Raw genomic sequence first — 4,863 nt, forward strand, 5'->3', positions numbered from 1 at the left:
GCCAGAGAACGGTGGCTGCTGGCCAGGCACCCAGCCCTGAAGGCAGTGCCCCCCCAGCAGCAGCGCAGACGTAAGGGTGGCAATGCCGTGACCCATCGACAGTAACCTTGCTGCCCCCCCTCCCCCTAGCCCCTTTTTGGGTCAGGACCCTACAGGTACAACACTGTGAAATTTCAGATTTAAATAGCTGAAATAATGAAAATGACAATTTTTTACATCCTGTGACTGACATTGACCAAAACAGACCGTGAATTTGGTACGGTCTTAATTATGATGCTTCCCACGCAACTCAAACTCTGCCCCAGTGGGTCTGGGAATAGGAACAGGAAGTAGACCAGCACCATGCCAAACCAAACTTGCCCTTGTCTGTGTGCCCAGCACCACCCCAAATCTGCATTCCTCTTCATACCGTCCACACTGTTCGGTGCAGCGCCATTGATTAAGACGGGAATTGCTGTTCATTGGCGGGGGGAGGGTGACGTCTGTGGTCTGCGTGAGGGACCCCTCTGGGCACAGACCAAAGGAGGCGGAGTTGAGGTTGTTTGGCAGGAGTATCCTTAGCCCAGCATCTCCTGCTTTGCCAGCCGTTGAATGTTGAGTAGTCTGGGCTCCCATTCTGACGAGGCATGAAGAGCACAGAGCAGTGCTGTCCCCCTGCAGTGGTGATGTTTTTTCCACGTGAATAATGGAAATCCTGGGCAGCTGCCCTGTAGACTGGTCTCTGCACCAACCAGCTCACTGCTCGGGAAGAGTCAGGTGATGACTGTTCCCTTTGGATAGGAGTCCCCGTATGTACTAACTACGCTGAAACCCTGCCCTGTGAGAGACGCTAATATACTCTCTCTTCTCCTCCTCCTCTGCACAGCAAACGACCAAGGATCTAGTGGCTCTGACGTATCTGCCCAGGGTAAGTGACGGGGGCTCTAGCCTAGGGGTTCACTGCTCTCACTGAGGCCTCTGGAGAGAGAGACCTAGTCCAAGTCATTGGACCCTGAGTCTCCCTGGCCCATCCCCTCGAGCAAACCAGCCCCAAGGAGCAGAACAGGGGAGTTCGGGATCTCTTATTTCCCTTTTATTCACACTGGGGGTGCAGGAACAGGTTTGCAGCCAAATCCCCCTTGTTTTCTCTGCCATGACTTTAGGTGTGAAAGACTCTAGTGAGAGGGATTTCTCTGTGGCTGCTGATACAGCGTGGGCTGAGTTCAGCTTTTGCAAGGATAACTCCAGCTGCTTCAGAGAACAGTCTCCAGTGAACTGCAGGGAGGAAGCAGCAGGGACAGAGCCCAGCACTTGGGGCTCCGGGAACCTGGGTCTCTGACCCTGGAGCTACAAGCTTTGTCAGCGGGGCTAGAGATTTTGTCCACTGAACCCTGCAGCCACTCGGGCGACCGCAGCATGCACTGTCATTGCAAAACATGATGGCAGGTTCCCTTTGACAGACGTTGCCTGTGTTTAACTTCTGCAGCTTAACTGAGCCTGGTGGAGTCCGTGCCACGGCCTGAGGGGACCCCCGAGAGGAAGACGGATGAGCTCTGCTCTGTCTCCCTACAAGAACCAGTCAACCCCTCCCTAGCTTTCCTCTGGAACTTGGAGCGTCCCATGTGGGATTTCCGGCCTCGTCTCTCTGTTCACTGAACCACGTTTGCTTTTCAGGTGTCATAGTTTTCTGTAATAATGTTTTATTTGCACAAAATAATTTCCAACATTTTAATGGATAAAAACTCTGTTAGTCAGAGTTCAGTGTTTGCCCCATTCAGTGTGGGCGCCGTGCTCTGGCTGTGCGGTGCGGTCTGCACACCCTGGACGGGGCACTAGGTCTGTCAGCAGTAACTGCTTGTGCGTCTGTGGTGGGGACGGCTTTTTTTCCTGCCGAATTTCATGATTATAACACAGTAAATGGCCGGGTCTACTCGCAGCTGGTTGCGCTGCTGCCATCATCAGCTGAGGACGTCTGTTGGACAGGAATAAGTGTCTGCGTTTAGTTTGTAAGTGCCTCTAATGTCCTTTCCACCATTCATGGAGCCATAGAAATGCTGGGCTAGAAGGGCCCTCAAGAGATCATCAAGTCCAGCCCCGATCTCAGGCAGCACCAAGTTAACCTACACCATCCCTGACAGGTGTTTGTCCAACCTGTCCTTAAAAACCTCCAACAACGGGGATTCCACATCCTCTCTAGGCAACCTGTGTGACGAAGTGGGGTATTTTCCTAATGTTGCGTATGTATGCTGTGTGCCTCAGTTTCCCCCGTGTGCTGCATGTCTAACCCAGGTGGGAGGTGGGGTGTCTGTTGTTGTAGAGGACCAGGTGTGACCCAGTCTAGCAGCCTGGACCCCAGACCATGGCCTGGGCACTTTGTAACTTAGCGACTGATGACCTGAAGGCCCATCCCAGCTTGGAGCCAGCCAGTTATGGGCAGCGGAGAGAACAAAGAGCTGAAGAGAGAGTCACCTGGAGACCTGTTTTCCCGGGAAAGAAGACAGATGGAGGTGGGGCCTTGGAGGTGATATGGGGTGGGCTGCAGAAAGGAGGATTCACTTCTGGTCTGGGAACAAAGAGCAGCCTGAGCCCACCTGGATGGGGACAGACCCTGATGGACGCCCCTGAGAATGTCTTGTGCTGTGCTCCAGACGTACAATAAACCCTTCTGTGCTGTGCTGGCTGAGAGTTGCTGCAGGCTCGAGAGAGGCAGGCATGCTGGAGGCTCAGACGGGCGGGTGGTACTGGGAGGCAGAGGAGAAGCCTACAGTTTAAACCCTGAGCAAAGAGTGTGACCTCGTGTAGGGTCAATACTCTGAAAGGCCGGTTCCCCCCAGGGGCCATACGGAGCCAAGAGGGCACTGGCCTGTGAGTCTGTGGCAACCTGTCCCACAGTGAACTGTCCTTAGAGCTAGAGAGTTTTCCTAATGTCTAACCTAAATCCCCCCGTCTCCTACTGTCAGTGCAGCTGGAGAACACTTGATCACCGTCCTCTTCAGAGCAGCCCTTAATGCCGGGGTAGATAATTATTTTTTGTCAAGGTCCAAATTTCTTGGTCAAGATATAGCCACGGTCCAGACTCAAGAGAAGCATTTTTCACACCACAACTGCCCCTGTTCAACGACCGCCTGCAGTGCTGTGAAATGTGCCCAGGGCCTATATTGTTTATATTCTTAGTGCCTTAAATGAAAAATAAAATCAAGCCACGGTATAGCCTAAAAATAACTTCCAAGAAAGATAACGAGGAGTCTGGTGGCACCTTAAAGACTAACCGATTTGTTTGGGCATAAGCTTTCATGGGCCCACGAAAGCTTATGCCCAAACAAATTGGTGAGTCTTTTACAACAGCAAAACCCTGGAGACCCCAAGGCATGGCCACTAGTTAAGTTGAGGGGATGGAAGGTCATAACGGTCGAGGAAGTCTCCCTGCTGAAGGCCAAAGGGCTTCTTCTTAACCCCCCTTAATAGAATTCAGGCCTGGCTGGTTTGAGTAAGCTCTTTTGCTCTTAAAACAATGTTGCAGCCGCAGATAATGCCTCATCGTGTAAGGTTTGCTGACGCCAAGTTAAAGATAATAGGAGAGAGAACTACAAGGCCAGGCAGGACGTGCTGGTTGTTTAAGTTGCTAGGAATGCTTGTTAGAGGTTGCAGGAAATAAACATTGTTGTAACCCATATAAGGAAGGCAGAGTATTTGTGAAACGTTTTAATTGGCTGATGTGTAGTGCAGTAGCATTAAGGAATATAAAAGTGTGTGTAATGACCTGCTCTGGGTGCAGGATTTAAGATTCTATTCTCCCTGCACCTTGTTTGCAGCTGCAAATAAACTTTTCTGCTTCTCCACCCCGTTGTGATTATTGAGTGAAGCACACCGGGTAACGAACCCCTGCTGTTGTTTGCCTCTGGGCACTGGGTGCCGGCAACAGTCTTTAAGGTGCCACCGGACTCCTCGTTGTTTTTGGGGATACAGACTAACACAGCTCCCCCCGATACTTGTCTCCAAGAAAGATGTAATTTATCTGAAATGTTGACAAAGTGTTTAGAAAAATGTCAAATAGATGCAACTATTAGCATTAAAAATACTTTCAGGCAACAGGTTTAAGTCTGTGTGTGGGTTTTGTCAAATCCGGTTATTGTAGGCGTATGTGCACAGAGAGAGAGAGAAACAGATTCAAAACTTTTTCAGCCGTTTGTGGTTTATTTACCATCAGTATCAGAGTTTGAAAGAAACACTTAGTACACCTGAACTCTTCATCATTTATGATTCAAGCCTTTCCGCTAACAAACACCCACCCACCACCACTCCCAGATCCTTCTCAGCACCGCTGCTGCCGAGCCAGTTTGCCTCATTCTGTATTGGTGCATCTGGTTTTCCTTCCCTACATGGCGCACCTCACATTGGTCTTTGTTGAATTTCATTCTGCCGTCTGTTGCCCAGTTCTCCAATTTATCCAAGTCCCTCTGAATTTTAGCTGTATCCTCCAAAGTGCTGGCAACATCCTTCCCCCCACCCCGCAGCTTTGTGTCATCTGCAGCATTGATCAGTCTGCTCTCTGTACCTACATCCAGGTCATTAATAACGATGTTAAACGCTGGACCCAGAACAGATCCCTGGGGAACCCCACTTAAGACCTTCTCTTTTGCCCTCACAATTTACAGCTCTCTCCTCCCCCTTGGGGTGCAATGACCCTCTACGGGTTAACAGGACCTTTTTCCTTTTTCCAGTGAAAGAGCCTTTATACTTTTTATGCTCCTCTCTAGACTGTGGAAGGAGCTGAGCACGGACAGCATGTCTAAGAGGCCAGGGGAGGCTCAGCTGCTGGGGGTGTGGTGTGGGTCCCTCCCCCCCGGAGGCACGTGGGCCCATTGTCACCTTTCAGGCGCTGGA

The 4,863-nt window shown here is 50.8% G+C and overlaps 1 long non-coding RNA gene across 1 annotated transcript; it reads left to right on the plus strand.

Moving 5' to 3' along the window:
• The first annotated feature begins 363 nt into the window (after nucleotides 1–363).
• On the plus strand, nucleotides 364–4,072 carry LOC311519425. The gene is made up of 2 exons (XR_014711278.1): nucleotides 364–907; nucleotides 1,466–4,072. It is a non-coding gene; the product is annotated as an uncharacterized lncRNA (long non-coding RNA).
• The last annotated feature ends 791 nt before the right edge of the window (nucleotides 4,073–4,863 follow it).

The sequence above is a fragment of the Lepidochelys olivacea genome (genome assembly GCF_965140295.1).
Source record: "Lepidochelys olivacea isolate rLepOli2 genome assembly, chromosome: 4".
NCBI classification, from domain to species: domain Eukaryota; kingdom Metazoa; phylum Chordata; order Testudines; family Cheloniidae; genus Lepidochelys; species Lepidochelys olivacea.